Source organism: Vulpes lagopus, chromosome 13, assembly GCF_018345385.1.
Source record: "Vulpes lagopus strain Blue_001 chromosome 13, ASM1834538v1, whole genome shotgun sequence".
Lineage (NCBI taxonomy): Eukaryota > Metazoa > Chordata > Mammalia > Carnivora > Canidae > Vulpes > Vulpes lagopus.
The window spans coordinates 52,982,373-53,010,237 of NC_054836.1; the positions used below are offsets into that span (position 1 = coordinate 52,982,373).

Sequence of the window (27,865 nt, forward strand, 5' to 3'; positions counted from 1 at the left end):
GGAATCCTTTCACATTGTACATGTATATCAGATCAGCATGATGCACGCCTTAAATATTTTACAATTTTATTTATTCACTATACCTCAATGAAGCTGAGATTTTAAAAAGAAAGGTAGAAAAACCTCAGAGATAATAATCAACTTGGCTGTAAGACAAGAGAGATTTGAGTCAGGCTCTTTATACTACGTAGGCTCCAACATAGTGGACTACATAAAAATAATTTTTCATTTGGTGTATCAAGACACACATAAATAGACATACAACCTCGACAGCAAAATAAAAAGACAAGTGACAGACTAGGACAAAAATTATTTGTAATTTATATCACAAAGAATATCCTTAATATACAAAAGGCTTCTGAAAATAAAGAAGAAAATAATCAACAACACACTGGAAAAGTAGACAAGAGATATGAATAGTAAGATCACAAAAAAAGAAATCAAGGCGTGTGGCTCTCAAATATATTAAAAGGTGCTCAATATCACACATAATAAGTTAAAATCCACTGAGATACAGTTTCACATCTAATAGATTGGTAAAATTCAAAATTTTGTTATTATTTGCTAGTGATTCAAAATCCAGATTCCAATGGACATAAAGCCTATTTTCATAAACATTTAAATTTACAGGAAAAAGAGATGGAAAGGAAAGCTTCGGAGTAAAAGTTTGAAAGACATTAAAAATATTTGAGACAATTAGGAAATTTTGAACACTAGGTAGATAATTATGCCAGTAATTTAATAATGTAATAATAATTTAAAATAAATTATTGTTAAAATTTTTGTGTGATAATGCTGTGGTGAGATTTTCTTAAGTCCTTATATTTTAAAGAAATACACTGAAACATTTATGAATAAAATTATATTTGGCATTTGCTTCAAAATAGGCCAGGGCAGGCAGGCAGTGGAGTTTATAAACCAAAATCAACTATGAGTTGATTGTTATTTAAGTCAGGTGATAATTCTATCAATCTCTACCTTTTTATGTTATTGAAATTTTCCATGATAAAAAAGTTTCCAGAGTGTCAAAGCAATATATGTTAAAAATATAGTTGTTCCTCTGAAACTCATTTGATGAAAGGACATATCAAAATATTTTTAATTGTGATTAAAAAATGATGATGTCTCTATCAAACTCTGAAATTCTGAGCACAAAGACAAGGTTTCTTTTTTCAGGATTGCATACCAGACAGCTTCTAGTTCAAGATGAGATTCCTTGTGTTTCACGTCCCCTAGCCATTTTCCTTCATTGAGATGCTCTCCCTAGGTCCTCTCTTCTTGTATACTGAGTGCTTCTCCTTCCTTACTCTGTTTACCTTACTCTGGGCCCTTCTCCTACCTCTTCTCTCTGGAAGCATCCTAGGAAACTAAAAAGTTGTTAATGCACAATAATTAAATTCTCTCTCTTTTTCTCTCCTTATTGAGGGACTGCCCTGACAATCATCTTTATCTACACGGAGTGACTGTGAAATTATTTCTTTATTTAAAAAATTTTTTTTTTAATTTTTTATTTATGATAGTCACAGAGAGAGAGAGAGATAGAGGCAGAGACGTAGGCAGAGGGAGAAGCAGGCTCCATGCACTGGGAGCCCGACATGGGATTCGATCCCGGGTCTCCAAGACCGGGCCCTGGGCCAAAGGCAGGCGCTAAACCGCTACGCCACCCAGGGATCCCTGAAATTATTTCTTTAAAGGAAATCTTTCCCCACATTTACATCACACTATAAATGTATTGCTGTATGTATTAAATGTATATTCTCAAAATGTATAATGTGTTATAAATGTATTGCTGTATGTATTAAATGTATATTCTCAAAATCTTGGTATTTTGATATAGTCATTGACCTATAGCACTCGTATTTCAGAGTATCAGTTTGTTAGGAATGAATTATATTGTTGTTATTTAGATTTTTTAATTTATAAAGACTCATTTTGTTTACTGTTAAAATATGTATTATATTGTTACTGAAAAATGTATTATATATTAAATATATATTATATATTTAATATATATATATTTATTATAATATAATATAATATATATGTATTATATATTAAATATATATTATATATATTTAAATATGTATATTATATATTTGATGTATACTTGATGTATGTCATCAAACAATTATCTTTAAGTAGTTCTGAATTGTAAAGTCATCACATAACATGTAATAAACTTATCTTCTATGCTTTAATTTTTAAAAACTCACTTTATATTATTCTCCCGATTTTATTTCCTCTATCTTCTTCCAAAATGTAATGTATTGAGATAACTACACAAGTTTCAACTTACTGGAAAACTCTTGTATCATTTTAAAGTTAACTTTAATTATCTGTAGCAATTTTGGTACTGTGCAGAATTATTCATAACTGCCATATCAAAAGTCATCCTTATTATTTCAACAGAAATTTATTGAGTTCCAGGCAATGTGTTAGTTCCTGACAATAAGAGGAATCAGTCCTTTCCCCCTCTTCCCCTGAGTATCTCCACGAGAGTCCCATCTCTCTCCCAAGGTGTTTAGCTACTGCAACTCCCACTTCCTCTGCAGCTTCTATAGTTCAGATCAAGAAGGTGCCGTTGATTCTTTTCTATGTTTATTTAGCGCATGAAACCTTTTACTCTTTTAGAATTCATGCATCTCAGAAGTATAGCATTTATTTCTGGGGAGCTATTCACTTGTTTTAGACTTGGGCAACTTTTTTTTTTTTTTTTTTTTGATATTGCTTCTGGAAACAAAAGTAAAATGTGTTTAAGGGAAGATCCTGAGGCCCAAATGCAAATGTATACATTAAACGATTGCTTGGTCTAAATGCAGGCAAGTGGCATCCTCGGAAAGGCTAACTATAGACAGGACAGCCATTTTTAGAAGAGGCTAGAAACAGCATCCTAACTTTTGGGAATGGCCAACAATGCATTTGCTTCCATGATGTCATGTGTCCAATATTAGGTCACCTGATAAGTGTTGGGGTACATTTTTGCTGCAGTACAAGAAGTTTCATCATATGCACCTTAGCTGATTAGTTATCAAATTCACTAGTGTAATTGAATGTGAAATGGGAAAACAAACCTAATTCCTTTTTCCTAGAAGCAAGTTCTTTTTGAGAAATAGCACACCATTAAGCTAGTTGGTTTGGAAAAGACTCAGTAACTTTTTATTTGAGCCCTCCCAAAGACAATAGCGACATTATTCCCCCATGGTTTAGGTTCTTTCCTAGTTCCTCTTACTCTGAAATTTCTGATTTAATGCAAAAGCTATGTCACACATTTTAGTCCTGAGGGAAATTACTGTGACCTGTTTTTTTTTTTTTTTTTTTTACTTTCTTCAGGGAGTTTATTTTTCTCCACTTTCCCCTTCCCCCAATTGTTGGCTATTTCTTACCAGCTACACTCCTCTAAATCTTTGTTCTGGCAGGGCATGCCAGCTGTCTACTGAGGATGCATCTAATCTTGGCCCCTGTCTGTCATTTGGCCTTTTTAAAATGGTCCCAGTTAAACATGTTGTGTAATAAAAATAAATAGGTTTGCCTCCCTGAGTGCTATGACTCACCCTCATTAAAGCCACTGCTGCCTTAAACGACACTGATTTTACCTTTCTCTTCAGAGTAGAAAAGCTAACACATGTGTACTTTTTAACAGAATGAGGGACAGAAGATTCTCGTGTTTTAGTTAATCCACATTTATGGATCACATACTATGTACATGGAGCAGGAACATGCAAAAAAAATTACATAAGGGGGAAAAAATCCACCAACTATTTCATCCCAGTGTATTTAGATTTAATATCAACAACCTGAAATCCACAAATCTTTCAGGAGTTGGTATCTCAGGAATTCCTTCAGCTGTGCATTTTTGGCTTTCACAATCCTGAACAGAATATAAATTTTAGTTGCCTTTGCTCTTTCCTGTGGTCACATTCTCCTCCTGCCCCACCTGCATACCTCTCACAGCTTCTGCTACTTCTCTGACAAAAAGTCCTAGGTTCTGGATACACTTCTGCAAATTCCCCCACCTTATGTCCAGATTTCTGTAAATAATATATGCATTATGCTTCTTTTAAATTATAAATTATTAATACTAGCTAGAAAGTATTAAGCAGCTATCTCTATTGTTTTGTTCAGAACCTGAGTAATTGATTTGTAAAAGAATGAATGTGAATCTGAGAGAGAAAAGTTCTATTAGGAATTTGACCATTTGTTTTATGTATTCCTATGATATGTTATATAGTTCATCCTAGTAAATTTTCAGATATATTATTTGTATGTTATACACAGAAGAGCCACAAAAAAAAATAAAAACAAACGCTACATTGATAAAAGTTAATACTAATTAAGACACAGATGGAACTTCTCTTTGAAGAAGCAGCTTTGAAAAATATTCATTATATTGGGGACACCTGGGTGGCTCAGTGGTTGAGCACCTCCCTTCAGCCCAGGGCTTGATCCTGGGATCCAGTCCCACATCAGGCTCCCTACAGGGAGCTTGCTTGTCCCTCTGCCTGTGTCTCTGCCTCTCTCTGTGTCTCTCATGAATAAATAAATAAAATCTTTTTAAAATAATAAATAAAAAAATAAAAATATTCATTATAAGCAAAATCAAACTTTTAGTAGTTTTTTTCCTAGTATTCAAGGACATATTTCTATCTTAAAACCATGGATTGCTGGGTCTATATAGGCAAATCATTTGTGTAAGTAGTATGCAGTAATCCCAGACAGTCATCTGCCAGTCATGACACATCAAGGCCATTTGATATAGACAGTCAGTCCTTTCTAAAAGGAGAGCAGAGAGGCTGATTAAAGTTTGCATCAATGGCCAAGTTCACACACTTAGAGGGCAAAATTATAGAGCTTTACATATGTGCATCAGAGAGTAAATAAATAAATGAATGAAATCCTAAATTTTAGCTTTACATGTTAAAGGTTAGGATTCTTTAATAGAAATTTTCTCTGTGGGTCAGTGATTCTCTGGTCCATTTTTTCTTTCTTTCTTTCTTTTCTTTTTTCTTTTTCTTTTTTTTTTTTTTTGGCTCTTAAAGCACTGTTTCTTTAAAATAGAAAATTAAAACATAATTCAAAATAGAAGGTTAAAATTCAAGGTGAGGGGCACTTGGGTGGCTCAGTCAGTTAAGCACCTGCCTTCTGCTCAGGTCAAGATCCTGGGGTCCTGGGATTGAGTCCGGCATCAGGCTCCTCACAGGGAGCCTGCTTCTCCCTTGGCTTGTGTCTCTGTGCCTCTCATGAATAAATAAATAAAATCTTTAAAAATAAATAAATAAATACAATCTTTAAAAAAAAACAAAAATAAAATAAAATTCAAGTGAGCTATTACCACCTATTTTGCATAAAAATAGTTATCTCACCAGGAAGAGAGTTGATCCTGACTCTAAGTAGTTTCTCAACCGTTTCCCCAGGATCTCTGGAAAACTTAAAAGGAGATAGGAGGGACAATCTCAAAGTCGAAATTTCCACAATAATATTTCAAATTTGTGTTTTTATCTTGATGACAATCTTTTGTCATCAAAAATTACCAGTTATAAACTTCTTTTTTGTGTATACATTTTAAATAAAAAGATGTTTCCATAGGTTTGGAGGTCTGCAAGAAGTTTATTTTCTTACCATGATACAAGTTTGATACTTGCTTTTGTAAAGGAAATGAACACATTGGTTCCTATTATGTTAAAGGACAACAGAAACTGAATGAGAATAAAGGCACAGGACAAGAACTATCAAAGGAAAATTGCACTAGAAAAAGTTAAGCTAAGAAGGTTGTATGTAAGGCTATTGTAAGGGATTGTAAGGGATCCCTATTGACAGGGATCATGACTCTTGCAATAAGGTAGCGAAATAGGACTCAGTTTAGGGGGAACTAGAGGGGAGCATTATCAGGCACTGGAGTGGGCTAGTGGGAAATCTTTTTCTTTTTTTAAGTCTGGACAGAAGAAAGAATAACAGAAAAGTCCTATTTTTGATATGGTGTTTAGAGAAGGTTTTTCTAAGAGGCAAGTTTTGAGCAGATTTTAGAATGAAGTAAGGAAACAAGTCATGCTAATATGTGAAGAAGAGCATTTCAAGCTGAGACAATAGCAAATGCAAAGGTCCTGCGACAGGAGCATATTTGGCATGTGTCAAAACATCGAGAGGGCCAGTGTAACCAGAACAGAGGGAGGAATAAGAAGACTAGAAGGAAATGAACTAAGAAAGCTAGCCAGTGGCCAAATCATATAAAATCTTGTAAAAATAATGGTAAGGACTCTGGATTTTATTCTAAGCATGATAGAATGCCAATAGTAGATTTCAAGCAGGAAATCAATATGATACTGTTTTATTTAAAGGATTTATTCTGGACTTGGGGATAGGGCTGGTGCATTAGATAGGGAAAGATGTCTGGCAATAGAAGAGTCTGCGTTTCCTCTGGAAAGACACATAAGAGTTAGCTAGGTAAATAAATTCAACTGGGTTTTAAGGAGTAGGGAATGGTGTAGAAAATTGCACAAGGAGCAGCATGTGTAAAGTAGTTTGGGGACAAGGAGTGATGATAGTATCTTAACTGGGCTACTTTACCCAGCACTGTGAGCTTTCAAAGGATGGCAAAAATGTCTGAGACCTAAAATAACTTTTTTTTCTTTGGTTCTGTAATATAAAAAGGGAGAACTTTTAAATTAAATCAATCATGAATTAATTATTGGAAAATACAGTTAAAAATAGAATACAGACTCCACAAAAGTAGGAACTTATCTATTTTGTTGACTGAAGGATTTCAGAACTTAAAATTACTTAAAATGTAGATTTCCAAAAGGAATTATTTCCAGGGCCTGTGAGTTGTCTTTAAAAGAGTCTGTGTCCTGGAAACCAGCAAGTAGCTGGAGTGTATTGCATGAGCTGATGGAATGAATAGTAAGAAACCAATCTAGAGGCATCAGCAGGAGCCAGGCTGTGGAGGGCTTTGTAGTGCCATAATGAGAAGCATCAAATTCATCCTGGAGGGAATATGGAGCCATTAAAAAAATATTAGGAATGGAAGCCAGAGTCACATGTGAAAACAGGCACTCTGGTTTTCCCTCTGACAATGGATTTGATTGAGATAAGACTGTAGTAATTGACTGGAGACAAGGTAAGAAGGTGGTTGTCTCAATCTGAGGGTAAATGAAGATAGATTGACCTATAAGGTCATGCCCCTGGGAATAATGAGAAAGGAACTGACTTAAGTCTATTAAGGAGATAATATTAGTAGGAGTTGGTAACTAGTTGTAGAACTAGAGAGATGGGAGCATTATGAATGGTTCTTAGGTAATAGCTGAGGCATTAGATGGATGGTAGTGCCTTTCCCAGAGAGGAGGAGTAATGAAGGAAATGTGTATTGAATTAATTGATTGATTGATTAATGAAGAGAAGTGTCTAGTCCTTCTCCAAAATTTACCATCAATTAGACCTTGGGTAAATTACTCAAATATCATTTCCTTCCTCTGTAAAACAAGGGCAGTTGTAATCTATTCAGCCTGCCTCACAGAGTTGGTTTGAAGAACAAATATAATAATATATTTTCTATTTTATAAATAGAAATTATAAATTATAAATAATATTTAAAATTTATATTATAAAATTATAAATATTTTATAAATATTATATTTATAGAAATATTAGATATTTCTATCTAATTTTGAAAAGATTTATACTTTATATAAAATATTACATAAGATATAAGGCATATTTTAAACAGGCACCCTCTTGAACTCAAAAATATTACGTAAGTTATAAAGCATATTTTAAAAAGGGATCTTCCTGAACTCACCATAAACATATTTTTAAAAGAATATTACAAATACTGAAAAGTCAGTGTGCTTCCCTCCATCTTATCCTCAGCAGTAATCACTTTCATTCATTTTATGTTTAACATTTTGTTACTCAAAATAATTTTCTTTATATATGCATATACCTCCAAACAGAATATCACAAAATTTTTCTTGTTTTTGAGCTTTATGCAAGTGGTATCATATAGTCTAATGCCCCTTGATTTTATCCCTTCAGTATTATGTTTTCATCATAATTATAGAAAAATTGTGTATAAAAACAAACAAAAAAATAAAATAAAATTAGAAACAACCCAAATGGGGGCAACTGTGTGGCTCAGTGGTTGAGTGTCTATCCAGTCCCACATCGGGCTCCCTGCAAGGAGCCTACTTCTCCCTCTGCCTGTGTTCCTGCCTCTCTCTCTCTCTGTGTCTCTCATGAATGAATAAATAAAATCTTAAAAAAAAAAAAAACCCAAATGTCTACCCACAATATGATAAAATTGTGATATAGTCTTCCAATAGAATATTATATAAAAGGAAAAATTATAGCTAGAGTAATAGAGAATATGTATTATTACTTTAGGAAATTGCAAGAAGGTATGCAAATAAAATAAATAATGCTTTTATGAATTTTATGTAGTTAAAAATAAATACATTTCTGAGGAAAGTCTATCTTATTAAAACAATACTTGATAAGAATTTAAACAACACTTGCTAATAATTTAGCAATTAAAAACCAAGGTGGAGATTCTTCATTGAGAGGAGTCCTAGACTGCTTTCCTTTTGAGCTTTCCTTTTGCTTTTATGTTTTCCTACTTGGAGTTGCTCAGTTTTCAACACCACTGGCTGCCAGGAATGCCTGCCTTCCTGAACTCTTAAGGCCTAACCATGTATTAAATATTTTTGTATATAGCAGGAGTTAGGAACTAGCCACTCTGTTTATTTCGTCCCATTGAGACAAAAGTCAATTTTATTAATAGTAAAACATTACCTGACTGAAATCATGGGAGACTTAGTGTTTTATTTTAATAAGGGAGGCTGCTCTATTTCTCTGAGGTTTTTTTTAAGACATCAAGAATTTTCATATGCCCTAAATTAGATTCAGAGCAGTAGAACTTATTTTTTAAGCTCTATAAATAGATCTAAGTGTTGTAGTGCTAGATAATAATTCCTATAGAATCTAGTTAATTAAAAATCTAAATGTCTGTGGCTGGAATTATTCTATTTGATTTACATCTTTCCTTCCTGTATCCTCAGTATTTATGGAGTATCACAGAGATTACTAAAATATGCCAGTCCAAGTCAACACAGCTTTGCTTCAACCCATAGCCATTATAAAAAGGTAAAGTTGTAATTTTTGGTGAGAAGACAAAGGAGGAAGTCTTGTTTTTGCTTCAATCTCAATACAAGCAGTATGAGCCTCATCTATGACCTAACTTTCAGTTTACTAGTCCTATGACACTAGTTCATTTGTCACCCCTGTGTTATCTCTACATCTATGCATGTAGATATCTATATAATATATATATATAATTATCATGTATCACATTATAATTACAATTATGGTTTATTTAAATGGTTTGTTTATCCTGGTATAGTTAACACTTCTATAATTTATACTGTGTCAGGCACTTTTCTGAGTGCTTTGCTGTGAAACCCTGCTGCTGCCTGTGAGGTGAGGTACTCTTATTATCTATATTTTGCAGATGAAGAAATGCCAACGAGGTTAAGTGATAAGATCAAGGTCACACTGTTCATAAGGATTAGACCTGGGATTCAAACCCACATGTCTGGCTCCAGGTTCCATGTTCCCAAACCTTACCCTATATTACCTTTACTAAACACCTACACGAAACGAAGCCATTTAAAACATCAGTTTAGAGAGTTAGGCTAGCAACCCAACCCAAAGAAGTTATTTTAAATTTGGTTAGTTACCTTGAAAATTAATCTGTAAAGTCTTTTTTGCCTTATTAAGAGGGTATACTTTTTCTTCCTGTTAGTACTGCTTATGAGGCTATGATCTTTTCCAGCATAAGGACCACTCTTAACTATTTCTACTCTCCTGAGCCTGATGTATTACCCACACACTCAAAACTGTTGAAGAGATAAATAAAGGAGTGACTGATACAGGTAATTTGCAAATTAAAGGAAAGGTTAGGTTAACTGGATGCTTCAGAATGAAATTTCATTCTTGGGAAACAATAAGATATTTTGGCCTGCATTATCAAAGGAATAGCCTGTATTAGTCTATTTCATTGGGTAAAAAAAAAAAAAAAAAAGATGATTACTGACTTAATTAGTTTGGTTTATCATTTGTGCCCTTTAGTCATAAACTATCAGAGATTATTCCTGTGATTATTTTAACAGGGCCCAAAAATTGAATTTGAAATTTGAGTACACAGCATTCTGGTGACAACTATTGTTGTCTAACCCTGCAAGCACAGAATTTTATTCAAATATGAACATTTTTTATCAGATATTTCAGTTTCTTAAAAATATTACATTTAAAAATCTGTTAAATTACTAATTCCTATTGAAACCAGTGTACTTATTGTGATGAGCACTAGGTGTTGTATGTAAGTGATGAATCACTAAATTCTATACCTGAAACTATTATTACACTGTATGTTAACTAACTTGAATTTAAATAAAAACTTGAAAAAAAAAAGAAAATCAGTTTAAAAGATACAAAATTTTCAAATGAAGAAATATTTAAAACATTTGCTACTGTATACAAAAAGGCCTTAGCATTGGTGAAATATTGTCAAATTTTAATTCTCAGATTATCTTAATGGAGAGAAATATGAGACAAGATTGGTGTGTTTCCCATGCTTATCACCCGGCACTTACAGATATAAAATACACGTAAGGGTGGTAAGTCAGACTCCTACCCCTCCAATCTCTGTATAACAAGGCTAATACAATAGTTAATACAGTTAATACAATGGTTCTGTTCGTTCGGTTAATATCTATTGACCACCCATTATATAAAAGGTACTAAATGCTCTACAATAACAAACTGCATGCATATGGCATTTTCAAGTCCTTCCAACATTTACAAGTATTATCGTGTTTTGAGCTATGAGGTACGGTAAACAGCACTGGTGTCCTGGTTATCAGATTACAAATGTGGAAACTGAGGCCCAGCAAGGTTAATTATACTACCCAAAGTCACAGCAGTGGTGGCGAATCAGGCTACAGAAGCAGTAATAGTAATAATATAAAGGAGAGAGGGAACAGAAATAGCCCATCAAAAGGTTCTGCTTCATAAAAGTCTTGATTTGAAAGCAGTGTTGAATGGCTTGGTCATACATGGAATACAGACCAAACACACTTTATCATTAAGGGCTAAGTTTCTTTTGATTAATATAGACCAAGTTCCAATAATAATACTGTTTTTGAGTATAGTTGGTATATTCTTAAATCATACTTTTCTCTCTTCTTGCTTAAACTTAATTGAAAAAATAAGCTTCAAAAAAGGCACCCTACGAATAAATAGGGTATGTAATGAGCAACCATTATACATGATTTCTTCACTCATGTGGAACTCCTATAACCCACTAATGAGTTCACCACTTGTGAGGTACTAAGGCCTTTTGTTTCAACTAGGTTAATCATATTTTATGACCAACCATTATGTCTCTTCTATTCATGTATACTACTATTTCATCGCTAGGTACAGTATTCATACTTTATGGTCCAATTTATTATTTGGCTGCATCTGAAAACCAAGTCTATATGAATATTTTATTTGATATGCAAAATACACTAAAGTTACTGTTACCTTTATAAACATATAATAAATCGTATAAAAAGGCATATTTTAGGAAAATAAGTAAATTGGATAGGAAGTTTTTAAGCTTTCCCATCCTCAATGTCCACATACTAAGCATGCAGAAATTTATTTGGCTCAATATTGATGGTAATAATGTCTGCTATTTATTGGGCATCTTCTCTGCACCGTACTCTTTATGTATATATTTATATATTCATTATTTCACCTAACTGAATCTTTAAATTCAACATAATACAATAGTTATCTTCATTTCACAACCGAGGAAAGTGACATTCGGCAAGGGTAAGTAACTTTTCCATGTCACAGAATGGCAAATTTGAGCTTTTATTCCATCCTGAACACATTGTCTACTACATCATAGTTTTTCCCTACCTCTAGGCCTTCCACCCTCTTGGACCAACAAGCTGACATTCTGTCTTAATTCCTATTCCACCACCACTGCAGCTCATTGGCTTAGTTATTCATTCAACATACATTTATTGAATACCTACCACAAGCCAGGCATGGTTTTAGGAACTGAGGACACAGTTAACAAGACAAAGTCTCTGCTCTCAAGCACTTAGAGACTCAGGGCAAAGGCAGGCAACAGGACATAAATAAACAAGATAATTTCAGAAAGTGATAAGTGCTAGGGAGGATAAACAAAGTGAAGAGGTAGAGAATGTGGGGAAGGGGGGGCTGGTGGCAGTGGAGAGTGTCTATTTTAAATTGGAAGACCTTTCTGGAGAGGTGATATCTGAGCTGGGCCATGAATGATGTGAAAAGACACCAGGTGATCTGGGGCTGGGCGTTCTTAGCAGAGGGAACACCAAGTGCAAAGGCCTAAGGCAAGAATAAGTTTAGCCTGTTCAAGAAATAGCTAGAATGCCCATGTGGCTGAAATTTAGTGAGCTGAGAAGAAAGTGGTGGTATGAGATGCGGCTGAAGAAATCAACAAATGCCGGATCCTGTAGAGCTTTATAGGTCCTGGTAAAGAGTTTGGATTTATTTTAACTGCTGTGGGAGGCCACTGGAGTGTGTGGAAATGTCCCAATCTTACCACAGCCAGTTTACCTCCTGTTTACCTCTAGCCACTGTCTGTTATCTTATGGTGATGAAGCAGCTGCCTCAACTGTCATTCGCCCTCTTAGGATGTCTTCTGTTTCCTGACAAATTTCACCTTTTGATACTGACACCAGAGCCACATTAACTTGCTGCACACTTTGGATGCCTTGGAACTGCCCAGAGCCTGTTCTACCATTCACTGAAATGATCTTTATTTTCTCTGACCCAACGCCGATAATCCTAGCTAGATGTTAGAGAAACAAACATTAAGAGGGTGGAAGTGGAGATAGTTATCTTTAAGGTGTGGCAGTCTGATAACACTTTAAACTCTCCAAGAAATTTTCTTTTCTTTTTTAAAAGAGAGATAGAGAGAGTGATTGGGGGAGGGGCAGAGAAAGAAGGAGAGAGAATCTTAAGCTTAGGGGGGCTTGATCTCATGACCTGTGAGATCATGACCTGAGCCAAAAATCACGAGTCACTTTACCGACTAAGCTACCCAGGCACCCCAGAAATGTTCATGTTTTTAAAAGTAATTCCTATTAACCCTAGTGGGTTTTTAATCTGTCGAGTGTCATAACTTTAAAAGGGTCATAATCCTAAAATTCTGGGATTGAACCCTGCATTGGGCTCTCTCTGTTCAGCAGGGAGTCTGCTTCTCCCTCTCCTCTGCCCCTACCCCTGCTTGTGCTCTCTTTCTCTCAAATAAAAAAATAATAATAAGATTTAAAAAAAAAAGAAAGAAAAAGAAAAGGCATATAACAGTGAGGAAGTCTGACATACACTATTTTAATTGAGTGAACGAAGTCATCATCATTAAAGGGACAAATTGAAATTGCATGCCTGGTAAGATGCAGTGAGGAAGTACAGACCCTCTTCTGTGATATTCCTGCAGAAAATGAGTAACTTGAATCAAATAATGAGGATTCATCGGACACTCAAATTGAGGAACAGTTAACAAAATAACTGGTCTATAATTTTTTATAGTGTCAAAGTCAAGAAGAACCATTCCTGAATGAAGAGCACCAAAAAGACTAGATGGAAAAAAAAAAAAAAAGACTAGATGGCAACATGTGGTTTTCTGAACTGGTTGTGTTTTCTGTAAAGAGTTTTGTCAAGACCATGAGAAAACTTGAATGGAGTTTGAAACTTACATGACAGTAATGTATCAATGTCGATTTTTAAATTTTGATATCGTATTATGGTTATGTTCGAAATGTTTTTATTTGTAGGAGACACACAGTAAAGAATTCACAAGGGGTGTCATATTAGCAGTGTACTCTCAAGTGGTTTAGGGAAAAATGTGTTTTTGTTGTTGTTGTTGCATACTTATGCTTTTTTGTAAGTGAGAGATTGTTCCAAATTATATTTTTAAAAATAACACAAGGCTTAGTACACATTGAGATTGCTTATTTATCTTACCTCGTGTATTTTATTCACAAACCTTCCAATTTTGAATATTACCTTATATTTCACTACTTCCCTAGAATAACCACGTGTTTTAGTTCCAGAGCTCGTCAAGCCTTCTCTCATCCTTTTACAGGAATACCAATACCTCTTTCTCCTCTGTTTCCTAAAAAATCTTTCCTTATTCTCTATGACCCATTATTCTCTGGGTATTGTCTGTAATATAGTATTTGTCACAAAGGAAAGACCTGTAATACATTCATCTTCCCATTCCTGGACTTGTCACAATCCCTAGAACATAAGAGAGGCTCAATGCATTGTATTGAATGAGTGAACACTAAATTAATGGATAAAGTGTTGGAACTGTTTGTTAATATTGTGTTTCGAAAGGATTTCTGTTGTAACTCTTAATCCTATATATAACAGAAAGTTGCAGACATGATGTCTTGGGGAGCTTGTAGTGGTTTTATTATACATATATTTCATTATATATATATTTATATATATTCAAATTTATATATATATTTCATTATATGCCCCTTCAAATCATTTTTTTTTTTTTTTGGAGTAGAATGGAAATAAAGGAAAAGAGAGAGAAGAGAGAACACGGAGGGAGGAAAGAGAAAATGGAGAGAGGGATTAGAAGGGAGAAGAATAATTTTGATTTTGGGAGATCAACGAGTTGGTGAGAGACTTGTCATCCCTCATATCTGGTCAGCACAGCTGCTTGGCGCAGCAGACAGCCCACTTACTTTAGGGTAGACAAACCTGCATGTGACCTGCAACTCTGCCGCTTTTCAATTATGTCATCTTGGACAAGTTAGTTAACTTTGATGATTTTCAGATACTTCATTTTTTTAATGAAAATAATACTGTGAACTCCATAGGTTCATTGTGATGTTGAGAGGGAACATTTTAAATAAAGAGCTTAGTACTATGCTTGGAGTATTATGAGTCCTTAGAAGGCAGTAGCTCTTATCTTTATTATCCCTAAGATTTTGATGCTCTGTACTCTCTGATAAACTATCACCTTGTTGTACTTTATCAATAAGTTAAAAAACACTAGAATAAATATTTGAAAGTATGAAGCAGCAAAATCCTACTTCTGAAAAACCTAATGGTTTTATGTTTTTATCTATAAAAGTGTCATGTTTACGATTACAGGTTTTGCTTTCAATATGGTTATGCTCCAAGTCAGATATATTTCCAAGTTAGTTGTGTATGAGAATAGACAATTGGACATTTTGCACATGTAAAGCATCTTCTTTGGTTTTGACAAGATGAGAGGTATATTGTGCTTAGTTCTTAAGATCATTTTCTTACTTTCCAGACAAAAGGTTTTTTTGCTGTGAATCTGTCAGTCTTCAATCTCATGGGATATGCTCTCTTCAACCCTCCACTCTCTTGTTTTTTGAGTAAATAATTATACGATGTTTTCCTCCTAATGCATACATTGCTCTAAATCAAAGCTCTCTACAAGAAAAATTTACATGGAAATGAATCACATATTATTAATGGTGTTTTGAAATAACAAACAGCAGCTATAATGGCTTTTAGGCAAGTCAAACTAAAAAAATAAAATAAAATAAAGTAGAGGTTACCGAGGTCAGGCTGATGTCATTTTTCACATCACTTCTCTTAGAGTTAGAAAATCCATGAAGAATAACAATAAAATCTCCCAAACTGGAGGCAATGAAAGATTTCAAAGAGTAAGCCCAAGATATCACACGTCTAGCTTTAAGGTCATGGAGAGTGAGAAACCTAAGCATACGGATCCATTCAGAGTCCGTATTTGTCTGTAACCCCCAGTATTACATGTGAATTTCTATGGTGTTGAGGTCCACATTCCTCACATGAATCGCGGAAGGAGTTTCTGCACACCAGCACACCATCTCCTTCAGTATTCAGTCGAAATAAGTCAGCAACCAATATTCACTCTTTTGAGTTTGAAAACTTTCTTTTTATGCGTTTGGAAAAGTGTTGTGTAAAATTGGGAATTTCCAGAGTGTTGCTTGTGTTCAAGGACAGGTTTAAACAATGGGGAGGCATCAGGCTTAGAAGAGTCTCTGAGAACAAAGACAACCTACAACCTACAACCTATATCCTCTATGAAGAAAAAATGTTTGGAAAAAGCTGTGAGTTTGATGCACCACAGAACACACGTACTCCAGTGTAATTATGCCTGGTAAGTCCCTCTTCTCATGCTCTACAGCTGTATTGCTGGGTCTTTAACAGTGCTCAAGAGCCACACGTTGCACTGTGGATTTAAGAGGGCACCTAACAAGCCACCCATATTTTGGAAGCAGTGAGCGGGAGGATTAATGAGTTGCTTAGCCCCCCCCCCTCCCCTTTGAATGAGTGTTTATTGATTCTGACAGAGGCACAGGGAAGTGAATGATAGCGAGTGAGTTGCCTACCTCACCTGGCTCTCTGCCTTAATTTGTTTGTGAAAATGAATTAAGACTGATGGCAAATAGGACTGTGCAGGAAAGACAGGACACAGAAAATGATAATGGTCACAGAGAGGGAGAGCAGCAACTAAAAAAAAAAAAAAAAATCCAGTTTTTAGCCGGGTGCTATTTTTATAATCTAGGATTTTAGGCACATAGAAGCTATTTTAATACCACGCATATGAATACATTCACAAAGTTATATGCAGTTTACAGCCTTAAAAACAAGGTTTTCCTAACTTGCAGCACTGTAAGCTCGATTTCATGTACCTGGGTCTGAAAAAAAAAAAAAAAAAGTCAGATTGTGTTCTTTTAGTGACGTACATCATCACCAATAAAAGAGATTTCTGGTGTTCAACCACAATGGCACCCTTGTTAAAGATGCATGAAGTCAAGGGAATAGACCTTATTTCTCCATGGCTCTGGAGGCCCTGGAGGTCTGGCAGGGATAAACATTTGTCTGTCACTTAATAAGGCACAAATGACTCAGAAGAGAAGATATAATTAATGTGTTTGGGGGGTGGGGAGGGGTTGGTTGTTTGCTTTTTTGTTGGATTTTGTTTGGTTTTTGATAAGGCATAGCTGTTGGCCGGATCAAAATTAAGGTTGGGAATGCAGGGCTGTTGGTAGCCCTCTCGTGCCACGTGGTCTTTAGCTTCTCTTGTGTCGATGGAGTAAAAATTAGAGTGAAGACTACAGTCAGCTGGGCCTCTGCGCCACCACACTCTTGTATTAGCTTCTTGTTCCAGTTGTAACAAAGTACTACAAACTGGGTGCCTTAAAATAACCCAAATTTATTGTCTCCTGGTTCTGGAGGCTAAAAGTTGGAAACTTGCGTGCCGGCCTGGCCATTCTTCCTCTGAAATCTGTGGGGGAAATCCTTCCTTGCCTCTTCTAGCAGCTGCCATTCGCTCGCAGGCCTTGGCGTGTAGACCCCTCACTCCCACCTCTGCCTCTGCTGTCACGTCGCCACCTTTGACCTGAGTGTCTGCCTCTGGATTCCCCTCTTCTTACAAGGACACTAGTCATACTGTATTGAGAGCCCACCGTGCTCCAGTATGATCGCATTTTAATAAAATGACCTCTGCAAAGACCCTCCCAAACGAGGTCACAGTCTGATGAACTAGAGGAGAAAACTTCAGTTCAAACTTTTCAATTTTCTATTGTTTTCTCCCTAAACCTGATATGTTTCGGATGATATATTTACATGGAAGAGAGGGTGAGAGGCACATCCCAGTAAGTAACAAAATTGCTTGGAGTACTTAAGGTCATGTTTGAATTTCATGGACTCTCTTACCTTCTCAGTCTAATTACTGCATTCTTCTCATTTCGTTAGACTTTAAAAGTTATAGACTGAAGAATGGAGTTTCCTAGTTTATGATTTGCCTGCTGAAGGTTTTTAAATAAGTTGAAATTAATTATTCTCTTTTATCAACTAACTGCTAATGAGTCAGCCAAGCTCCCATAAACCTCTTAACCTATCTGCCTATGATGCTGATTCTCGTCGGCTAGGCCCCCAACTCTGGTTATAAACCAAACGCTTACCATGTGCCAGGCTCTGGGCAGGAAACTTTTTATACAACTCCCCTTAAATCCCATTGCTTGCATTATTCTACCCATTTCACATATAAATGAACAGAGTAACTATAGTTATGTGAGGTCAGTTACTTCTTATAAAGTGTTAAATGCAGAAAACCCAAGCTTCTGAATTCTCCTGTAGCCATATAACTGGCTTACGTAATTCTTCCTCACTGACTTGACTGGTTGTTTGGCATTATGTACAGACTGTCTTGTTGCTATTTTATTTTGGCCTGTGCTTATTACGGGGCAGGGAGGATCACCCTGAATTTACCTCATGAAAGATTTTTTTCTCCACTAATCTTTTTGAAGACTGGTAAATTTTTTTCTGCCTTATTTTTTTTTTTAATTAAAAGGGACATAATTTTATTTTAGTTAATTGTAGAGCACAGACTCAGCATTTGTAGCCATTATCAGTATGACTATACATGTGTTTACCTGGTATAACCAATATTGAATTCAGTGTAATCTACAGAAATTGTTTATTTTAGCATTAATATGGCAACTGATATTTTAAGACAATGGAAGTCCTTGTCAATCTATAGGAATGTGAGGAGATAATTGACTTTGTTCTGATGGTGAGACTAGCTTTTATCCACTAAAATATCCTTTCTTGACTTCTCATTCTAATCATCTCTCTCTGTGATTTATCACTACATAGCAGCAAGAGAAGATTCTGTTACTCCCTACCTGAGGCCTATGACACATTAAATGAGACTCAGACTCCATCATGGTTCATAAGATGCATCCTGCTCTGAACTTAGTCCCTTTGTGCTGCTGCTCATTATACTCCACACCCCAATCACCCTAGCTTGCTTGGGATTAGTTTCTCAACACGAGCTGATTCTTTCCTTCCCAGGATCCTCCATTCATGCTGTTCCCTCTGCTTTTCCATGGATGTTCCTCCTATTTATTCAGGCCTCAGTTTATATTTGGAACTTTCCTTCATGGCTGCCTGCCTTGCTTACACTATTAGATTCCCCAATGTCATTCTCCTTCATGTCACCTTCTGCTCTGTTTATTTCCTTAGAAGCACTTGAAACCCTTCTTTATTTGTTTACCTGTTAATGCTAGGTCTTCCTCTAGACAGTTAAGCTCTGTGAATGCAGAGAATATGGCTGTTTTGTTGACCACCATATACCCAATTTCTGTCTCACAGCCTGGCACATATTAGGTGTTCATTAAATATTTATGGAAAAAATGAATAGTCATTAAATACTTGGTCTCCCTGTGAAGTCTTAGTACGTTTTTATTGTGCTTGGTTTGGGCAATCTGCGTACTATTACATGGAGTAAATCAAAATAATACAAAGTATGGGATGTTATGCTTTTATTTTTGCTTTTTGTTATATGTTTGAGTGACAAAGTTAAGACTTTAGAAGTTTTATTGCCAACTGAAAGCCCTTTTAAAGAAAATATTTTGGGGTGCCTGGGTGGCTCAATTGGTTAGGTATCTGACTCTTGATTTTGGCTTAGGTCAGGATCTCAGGGTCATGAGACTGAGCCCTGAGTCAGGTTCAGTGCTGGGCATGAAGCTTGCTTAAGATTCTCTCTCCCTCTCCCTCTGCCCTTCCCCTGCTCATGCACACACGCACTCTCTAGGGAAAAGAAAAAAAAAAGACAGTATTTGACCATAATATACCTCCAAGAGTAACAAAAACCATCATTCTCCTATTTGCACCTCACATTTTACATAGGTTAATTGGGAACATAAAAGGCAAAGATAGGAGCACCTGGGTGGCTCAGTCTGTTAACTGTCCAACTCTTGATTTCTGCTCAGGTCATGATCTCAGGGTCGTGAAATCAAGCCCCACATCGGGCTCTGCACTTAGCATAGAGTCTGGTTGAGATTTTCTTTTTCCTTCTGCCCCTTCCTCTGCTTGCTCTTTCTCTCAAAATGAATAAATAAAATATTTTTTAAAAAGGTGAAGATAAATTTAATACCGAATTCCAAAGCCCAAATTTAAAAAAATCTAACTCCCTATCCAACATAGGAGATCATGAAACATGTTTAGCTATAAAAAATTATTCGTACCTCTCATAGGTTTCTGGGGAATTGTAATGTTGATTTAAGCACTATAAATAATGACTCAATTATATATATGAAATGGTTGAATTGGTGGCTACTCTCTTTATTACCATTAGAGTGTTAAAACTGCATTTGTTTAAATCGTTAATGTGATACATTGTTCTTTTAAAAAATTCCCCAAGCTAATTGTTGGCTATTTTTCATATCTCTTCAGGACCCAGCCCGTAATGATATATTAAATAAGCACTCCATACATATGAAACAAATGAGTAAGCATTAAATATATGCCATTAAATTGAGATTGAAGTACATGTATCCGTTTTGTCAACTTTCCTAAACATTACCTACACCCTGTGGTATAGTGTCCAGGAGCAGGGGTTTGGGATATGTTTCCCAACTTTACCACTTATTGCCACTCAACTATCTTTTTCTATAATGTTACTTATCTCACTGGGAGTTCCTGAGACACCATGTGTAATACTTTGTACATCTTAAGCACCCAGTTAGCTGGTTATTGAAACTAATTATCAGGCAGGCTATAAAACAGATGGCCATTTGTGATCTCTTCTAGCTCCTTAATCAAATAACTTCAAATATCTTTAAAAAAGACCCTATCTGGACAGAGTTTTCTAGAAACTCTAGGTAATATGCATAAGGTAAATTTGTTCAATAATAGCTAAAATATGAAAATATATGCTTGATTTATTTTACGTATTGCAAAGTTTCCGATGGCAATTAGAAAATAATAACAAGTGTAATTGGGAGTTACTGATATGTGTTACGCTTTAGCATTAGTTAGCTACATTCTAATATGCAGTGGGTATCTTTTAGTCCAATTGCAATGTACTTCTTTTCTAATTTTACCTGTAGGGGTCACTGGTGTCACAGGGCAATCTTCCTCTCTGTTTAGGTTTTGATGGGTAATTACCTGCTGACAGGTAATGTATTATAGGAATAAGGTAATATATTCTTACGATTTACTATTCAGTAAGGAATTCATTAACATAAAGATTATGACCTAGAATATACCCTTGGGAAACTTTCATGTTGATATGCTTTTATTTGGAAGGTGAGTCACTATGTTTGCTAGTGGAAAATAGTTGACAGAAACTTCATTTTTAACTTACTTCTTATTGGATATAACTATGGGGTTCAGTCAAGTGACAATGAACCAAGAAAAAAAGTGAGTCATTCATTTAAAATTTATTAAATGGATATATCCTTGAATATCGTAAGAGGTATGATTGTCATAAGAAAAATGCATTATGTAAACCTAGTTAATGAAACTAACTTTACACATTTTATTAGGTATGTTAGTAAATTCTAAATTGTAGCCTTCATTCCATTCAGGTTGTTAATATGATAGAGATTATAAGAGATGCTTTGCATGAATTATATACTTAAGATGGTGACAATAAACCTTAGTATTTGATAATCTAATGCAAATTCAATTTTTGTATTCTTATAACTAATTCTTTTATATATGGTATTTTCCTAACTATAAAATAATTAATCTTAAATAGCAAGTTTTTTTAATTGGTGAAAATAGTCCAATTAGACTTACCATTGATCCGATTCTTCTCCTTGAACAAATGTGAAGATATGCAGTTGAGAGACAAATTGGACTAAATCCACACCATTTCCTTTTCTGATTTCCTTTTCCTTTTCTTTCATGATGTCAGCCAGGGAGACACCTTAAGTGTAAAAAATCTCCATGCAACTCCTGACTGGGGAAAGTGTATCATCCACAGGCAAACATACCTCTGCTGTGTTGGTCAGAGAACAGTATAGGGAATTCATTGCTGCTGTGTTTGTTTTTTGTGGGGAATAAACTACTGTAACCAAAAAATCAAGGAAATTTGGTAATTTTCCACTAAGGTTTATATTGGCAATAAAATCAATTTCAAGAGTTTATTTTTAAGAAACTGATTTTTTTTTTTTAAATTCAAAGCCAAAATTGGCAATGACCCCATTCCAAATCTGTAAGATAGTTGTGTAACTCTATGATTGTTAGAACTGGATCCATCAGATTTTTGCAAAATTAAAATAGGATTTTAAGAGTTAATTTTTTAATTCCCTGTAAACTTCTTCATAACCTTTCCCTATTTCACAATGAAAGGCAAACACTATCTTGAAGTTGAAATGCAAGTGAATTCTGAAGAAAAATAAATGTATTTGTACTAGAACTGCAAATGTTTGACAGAAATTGGAAAGTGGCTCTTAAAGAAACTCTCAGCATGAGAGCCATAATTAGTTTTAAGATTTACTTGTAGTGGCTTCTCAGACCAATAGGACTTTGTTTGCTGTAGCATCTTAAGATATCTAGGGGACATTCAGTCTTCAAATATCAAGGGATCTATGTTTTACTCTAGCCAAAGAGCTATGTGAAAATATATGTGAAAGTCACAACAAAAATTCCCAAATAGAAGCCATTTAACTTAAAGTCAGCTGTCTTTACATGGGATATATAGACTTTTCATAGTCTTAAAAATCATCTTTATAGAACTGCCCTATACTGTATGGATTTGTATATTTATTTTGAGAAAAAAATCCTCTTCTACTCTTTTGTGTAATATATATTCTGATTTTGAAGATACGGTATGAAAATACACATAATAAATTTTTTTAGTTTAAATAGCAGTGATAAAAAAGCAAATCATTTTAATTTTATATATCAAATTTGTCTAAAAACTGAATGTGATAAGTTTTAAAACTCACCGGAAAAGGATCATAAAAGCATAAAACTTCATATTGTCAGTTTGAACTAAATAAGTATTTTTGAGCCTATAAGATATACTAATTTTTGTTTAGATATAGAAGTATAAAATGTGGCCAATAGTCAAGAAGAACTGCAAATAAGGTAAAAATAATGATCAAAATGTAGTAAGTACTGTGTGTCAAATGAATGGAAATTTTAAAAATAATTTGCTAAGAAAGGAAAGATATATCTGTCAATCATCATCATGAACAAAAATTATTTGTGAGGATTTTAAATACAGAGTCAAGAACAGCGAATCCATGACTTCTAAAAGCTGGTGATCATATCCTTCAGGAATTTTTTAGATGAGGAAACAGAGGATCACAATAGTAAGGGACTTGTCCAGAGGCACACACAAAAATTAATGATGGAGTGTGCCACTAGAATTATGAAGGTACAATGAACTATGGCAACAAGCCTGAATTGGTTTTCATGCCTGTAGTAATAACTCTGCCCTCCTGCCCTCCACTTAATGCCCTGCTCCCAAAATAATCTTCCAAAAATGCCTTTGATCTATCACTGGCTTGTTTAAAGACCTCTTCAGAGCTCCATGAAATCTAAACTTAAGGCTGCTTTCTTGCCTTTTTTTTTTCTCACTGCCTTTCCCTCACTCTGTGCAAACTAAGTGCAAACCAAGCTATTCTTCAAGAACACTCTGAACGTTTTTAAAACGTTCCGCCTTTTGTGCATCCTGTCCTTTCACCCTGTGATGCCTTCCCTCTTATCTCTTCAACTGCAAGCTTATCCATCCTATGTTCTACTCAAAAACCACCTCTGGGGCCTTCCTTAATCTCTTGCAGTTGGAATTAATCTCTCCCATACTAAGCGTATTATACCTCTGGGGCATATATCTATTGCTTCTAAAAAACTGAAAGTTCATTGAGGACTGAGACCTTCAATCTATCATATTTGTATCATCTGCAGTACACTGAATATCTTGCACATAGCCACAGAGAAATAGCAATGACATAGCAATTTATTAGTAATAACAATAAACATAATTAAAATAAATAACATTTATTAGGCACTTACCCGGTGGCAGGCAGTAACCTAAGTGCTGTAGATGGAATCAGAATTTGAAGCCAGGCAGTTGACTCCAGGATCCTTGTTTTCAGCCGTGTAGGTCCAGGAGTCAGCAGCTGCTCTGGATTGAATCCTGATTCTGCCACTAACTAGCTGAGTGATCTCTCTGTGTCTCAGAGCTTCGTCTTTAAAATGAAAATAGTAAGAGTATCTACCTCGAGTTTTCAAATAGATTAATTTAGATAATTTGTGTTAAACATTTAGGGTAGTGCCTAACACCTAGCAGTGCTGATTAGTAGTTAACTCTACTTACTACAGTTTGTTCTAAGTATTTAATGAGTTAAATTAACTATCTTGGCTAAAAATGCTTCTTACTTTCTCACGTCCTATCAAAATTCTGTTCTGGCTTTAAGGACCTGCCCAAGAGCCAGCTCCTCAGGAAGTCATTCACGATGTCATCAGGGTAATCTTTCATAGTGTGTTACACTCCGAATTTTCTATAGCATCTAACTATAACATCTGTTAGCTTCAGGAAATAGTTACAGTCAGCTATGGTTGGCAACAATATCAGAAATAGCTATGGAGTTACCAACTTTTTCTCATGATAATAGGAAAATGATCGTCTAACCTTAAACATTTTGAATCTCATCTTTCCACTGACTCACCTAAACATGTAAAACTATTCTTATAGTAGACAAAATACTTTGAAAGTCCTGAGCAGGAATATTTAAAACAAAAACTCTATACTTGGTCACAACTCCAGCAGAATTCTAATTTATAAATTGGAAGGCAAAAACCTCTCAAGGTCCCCAGGTAGCGTTAACATATCAAAGATGAAGTGTTTACTCAATATGCTAGTAAAATCCCAATTTAATTCAGTCTTTCCCCATAGAAGAATTGTTTTGGTATCTGAGGAACCATACTCAATTTTCTAGGTTATATTAAAGCATGTTTTTGATGAGGTAATACATAAAGATGTATTTCCTATAATGAAAAGTAAATATATAGTAGGCATTTTCCCTGAATAAGATAAAAGGGGTTTTACACTTGTCAAGACTTGATAGCTTGTTAGGTCAGCCACATGCCACGATGTGGTTCAGGAGAGTGACACAAATAACCAGAGTGGTCCCAATGTATTTTGATGTTGCTGTGTTTTGGTCATGCCTTTTGGAACTGAAATATGACAGTAGTCCAAGTCAGTCACTGGCTAATTGGTTTTCAGCACTAAAATAACTTTTTATTTCTTTTCTCTAGTTATTTAATGAGAATAATCTATACCATATTAGGTACCATTTTATATTTTAGTATTAGGTATATTTTATATTTTGTAGCATCATATTTTAGTGGGATCATGGCAAACACTAACCTGCCTTGACTCAATCTTAAAATCTTGCAAGACGATATAAATGCCTATGTATGTATATATATTTAAGTATCTGAGATCATCTCAAAGCAGCAAAGATTATTATCATAGTGGCGAAGGTTAGGAAGGAAGAAAGAGTGTGATATAAAATGAAGTGGAAAAGAAAAAGCCTAGAAATCCAAAAGCTGAGTTTCAGGTTTCTCAGTGAGATTGTGATCTCTTATTCAGGCCACTTTCAGTTTTTCTGCTACAAGAGTGAGGAATATGAGAAAATATCAACTACTTCAAATATATGTACCTGGATTTCACAACAAAGAAGGTTGATTCCATCAGGAATTTGGACATAGACCTTTCAAGCCCCAGGGAATCCTTGGATTACAATGAAACAAACATTTTAGCAAATGTCTAGGAACGTCTATTTACAAATCATTTATTTCTCTTTAGCATAATCACATTCAAATATAAGCTCTACATATTTTGAATTCCATAAAAAGATATGTGGCAGTATAACTTATGGATAAATCATAAATATTTGAAAAATCAATTTCACAGCATCTCTGATCTAACTCTAGCTTTTTTTAAAAAAAAAGATTTTATTTATTTATTCATGAGAGACAGAGAGAGAGAGAGAGAGAGGCAGAGACACAAGCAGAGGGAGAAGCAGGCTCCATGCAGGGAGCCTGATGCAGAACTCAATCCCGGGACTCCAGGATCACGCCCTGGGCCAAAGGCAGGTGCTAAAATGCTGAAGCACCCAGTGATCCCCATAGCTTCTTTTTAAACATTTTTTTAATTTTATTTTTTTATTTTAATTTCAGTACAAACATAAAATTCTAAGTTCTTAATTAAATTTTTAGCACCTACCGAAGAAAATAAAATACAGCATCCGAACCAATATCTGTTGCTATTGTTCAAACTGGCATTGATGGATCAAGCCTTCTAAACAAAGCCTTTCTGAGGAGTAAACTATTTCATTAAATGACTGTGAGATAATCCTAAGTGGACATCATTAAAACAGAGATAGGCAGTACGCATATTTTTCCTTCCTCTTTAATACTCTTTCGTGCTAATATGCAGGACTGAATTTTTCTCCCTCCAGTTCCCACTCCTGCCATTTCCTGGGATGTGACACATACAAACAACATTTGATGACGTTCACAATTTGAATCCAACAATTGAAGGTGGGTTTCCCTTCTCAAGAGAAAACACAGACTAAAACCTAGAATGCAACTTTAACAAGCTGTAAGTCTAAGAAGAATAAAGATATAGACTCCCTGCTGACAGCACAAAAACAACCAACTGACTTTGGAATTGACAGACTCTGCAATGTTTCTATTATCCCCACAGTGCAGGAGCCTCCAAATCTAATGATATGATTAGGTTGTTCTGCATGTGAGTATCAACAAGTCAAGTGAAAACAGCTACAAATTAGGATCGAGACAGGGAGAAATAAACTCAGAGAAAAAAAGTGACAATAAGTTGACAAACAAAAATTCTAAAGCACGCAAAGAAACCAAACACCAAATGCAGGTAACCTAATCAAGAATTGGCACATTCATACCAACCTAAATTAATTTTATGAAGTATTCCAATAAAGACTTTGAATATCTACAATTATGGTTCTCAAATTGATAAAGAATACTTCTGTTTTTTAAATGTCAAGGAATTATTTTTAAAAAAGAAGAAAATTTAGAATGGCAAGGCATGAAAGAGAACAAATTCTATATGTTTAAATAAAAATCATAGTTATTAAAATTTGAAAAGTAATTTCCACATTAGAATAAAAGAGAAAACCAGTAAACTGGAAGAATAATTTAAGGAATTCATTAAGAATGCAGTATAGAGAGCTAGAAACTATATAATATAAACTCAAAACAGCATGGTACAAATAAATTCAAATATATTAGTTCATTAAAATACTGTTAATGGCTTGAACTCACCTATTAGAGGACAGATTACAGATTGGATTTTTTTAAAATATAGCTATAAGTTGCTAGTAAGAGTGATGAGGAATGCTATATTATATGAATACTAACCATAAGAAAACTAGCACAGCAATATTAATATAAGATGGCATAGAATTTAAGGCAAAATATTAATAAGGATACCATGTACAAGACGAAAGGGAAAACTCACTTAAGAAATGTTAACAATATTGAGCTTACTTGCAACTAAGAATTAAGAGACTTGAAATATTTACAGCAGAACAGGCACAATTACAAAAAGAAGATACCTCCATAATATTAGTACGATTTCAAGGAATGCTAGATGAAGCAGATTAACTATTAGTTAGAATATGGTTTTGAACAGCAAACTTAGGAAGCTCAACCTAATAAATATATACAGAATTCTGTACCCCAAAAATGAATGCATACATAGAATAATAATTAAATCGATAATGTAGTAGATCACAAAGGAAGTGTTATCATAGTTCAAATAATTGGAAGTGAAACATATTCTATGATAATAGCCTAATATAATTTGACACCAATAACCAGAGATCATAAAGAAATTAAATGTTTTGTTAAATAAGACATTCATGTGGGGCACCTGGGTGGCTCAGTGGTCGAGCATCTGCGTTTGGCCCAGGGCATGATCTTGGAATCCCGGGATCAAATCCCACATTGGGCT

The 27,865-nt window shown here is 34.9% G+C and overlaps 1 long non-coding RNA gene across 2 annotated transcripts in view; it reads right to left on the reverse strand.

Annotated features, from left to right (window-relative positions):
* Positions 1-27,823, reverse strand: part of LOC121474715 — an 86,007-nt gene extending 58,184 nt beyond the window's left edge. Inside the window, exons 1-2 of one of the 2 annotated variants that reach the window (XR_005983490.1) lie at positions 23,881-27,823; positions 21,655-21,784 (exon numbers count right to left, since the gene is read on the reverse strand). This is a non-coding gene — a long non-coding RNA (uncharacterized LOC121474715). Of the gene's footprint in view, positions 1-21,654; positions 22,170-23,880 lie in introns of those variants that run through there. The other variant, XR_005983488.1, reaches the window with a different exon arrangement.
* Positions 27,824-27,865: the final 42 nt, after the last annotated feature.